At 43.7% G+C, this 2,064-nt stretch overlaps 1 pseudogene; it reads left to right on the forward strand.

The window, feature by feature from the left end:
- Window positions 1–392: 392 nt before the first annotated feature.
- LOC122781659 lies at window positions 393–1,540 on the forward strand (annotated as a pseudogene).
- Window positions 1,541–2,064: the final 524 nt, after the last annotated feature.

The raw sequence follows: 2,064 nt of genomic DNA on the forward strand, positions 1-2,064 counted from the left end.
CGGACGGAAAGACAGATGAAAGGACAGATATAGACGTTGCTTTTATTACAGATATTGTGACAGTGCCTTTTTCCTCTTTTCTTTCTTGTTCTTCACACAATCCCTCTTCTAATAATAATAATTTGGCAGGCTGTACCCTGAGAGGTGTGACATGGCCCTCCACAGCTCTAAGTCCTTCATTGCAGTTCGCCAATGCAGCTCAACATTCTCCTCCAAACTACTTTCTTCTCTTCTCATCATTTGAATCCCCCTATCACCTATGGCAGTGTGGGAAATGTTTTCTACGTTCTTTTGTTCAAAGTCATCAAAGGACTTTTGATAGAGCATTCACCTTGGCAGCTCAGATGGCTCCAAACATCTGTAATTCAGACGGAACATAAAGACTTGGAACGATGGAGGCGCCTGTGGAAGATGTCCCACATGCGGTCTGTGGACAGGAAACAACATGTGAAGAAGTGGTTGAAGCGTTGGCTCAAGTCCTGAGTATGCCTGGTGATTACATGTTACAGGAGAAATTCAATGACGTTGAGCAGTGCATGACACGCAACAAGCAGCTTCTGGAGACTCTTGAGAAGTGTAGTAAACAGGCCAGGGAGGTGCAGCATCCTGCTAGTGGTTCACTGACTTTTCATTGCCAAAGCTTGCCTGCCTTGCCTTGTTTGAGGCATGAAGCTGAGCAGCCAAAAGAGGACACAAAGAGACCAAAGAAAATGTCTCTCATGAAAGAGGCCTTGGAATGGCTGGAGAATCTGGGGAAAGGAAAGGTCAACCGTCAAACGAGAGGCAAAGAAAGCAAACACCGCAAGAAAAGACAAGAGGCAAAGTCTGACGACCCGAGCAGGTCGAGTTGTGTTACCACTGACGATGACAAAAATCATCTAAAGAAAATCATTTTGAGTCAGCTCAGTTGTTTGCGGGATTTAGAAGCCCATATAGATCATGTAGAAAAACATATTTTTGAGCTTGAGGAAAAGCAGAGGACCAGAGGGGCTGAGCAGGAAGCCCAGCAGACGATGTCTGAACACGAGATTGAGCAGATCATGTTTTGGCAAAATGAATTAAAAGAAGAAGAGCAACATGAGAAAGACTTGCAATGTCAGTGCACTGAGATGAGAGTGAAGGCTGTCGAGTTCCAGGCCATGCTTGAGGAGTACAAGCACAAAATACAGGGACTTGATTTCTTTGCCACTCAGAATGGTGTAAACGAGGATTTCGAGGTTTCAAAGGTTGGTGCAAATGCTGCCACTGAGGTTTCAACTGAAGACGCAGTTTTGAATGGGAAGGGATTTGAATGTTGACAAGAATTTCCTGCCCAGAGGCGCCTTCAACTCTCCTCGTGCTCTAGTTTCTCCCAACCCGATGAAGGAGCGGCAGCCCACAGGTCCCACAGAGCTAAGGCAGTGGTCGACGAGCTGATGCCCAAAACACACTTTTACAGCCTAAACAGGTGATTTACCACTCTGAACGTACTATACATTTAGGCAGCCCCAAGGACGAGGACAGAGAAATGAGAATGAAGGAGAGTTACGAAATGAAATAGGACTTTGTTTTGTGATAGGAAGGTTTAGACTGAAGCGCTGAGGACCCACCAGAAGGAACTGAGGATTACAGAAAGATTCCTTGAACTGCACTGAGGAACCTTGACCTGTGTTGAAGGATTTGAAATGTGGTGCGGCACCGTGTTGAAGAAAAGAATGTGGATAAGAATGAAGGACAACTTCCATCTGTGTTAGATTCAAGCTGTGATTATGAACTTCAAAATGTTTTTTTGCACCTCTTAGTGTACAGCCTGCCTGAAAGGAACTCATGACAGTGGGAATCTTCTTCTTCTTGTGTAGGTGTTAATTGTCAGCTGGCAAACAGCCGGGAAAGATATGCATATATTTACATATAATCATATTCTCTTCATTAAAGCTGCGATTCTAAAGTATCAAATGTTTCTGTATGTGTCTGTCCTAGAATACTTTGCAAAGCGATATTATGTTGTCTGAGTTATTAGGTCTTTGCTTTCATCTTTGAATTTATTACATTTAATTAGTACATGTTTAACAGTTCCTGGTGTCA

The sequence above is a fragment of the Solea senegalensis genome, linkage group LG1, assembly GCF_019176455.1.
Source record: "Solea senegalensis isolate Sse05_10M linkage group LG1, IFAPA_SoseM_1, whole genome shotgun sequence".
In the NCBI taxonomy this organism is placed as follows: domain Eukaryota; kingdom Metazoa; phylum Chordata; class Actinopteri; order Pleuronectiformes; family Soleidae; genus Solea; species Solea senegalensis.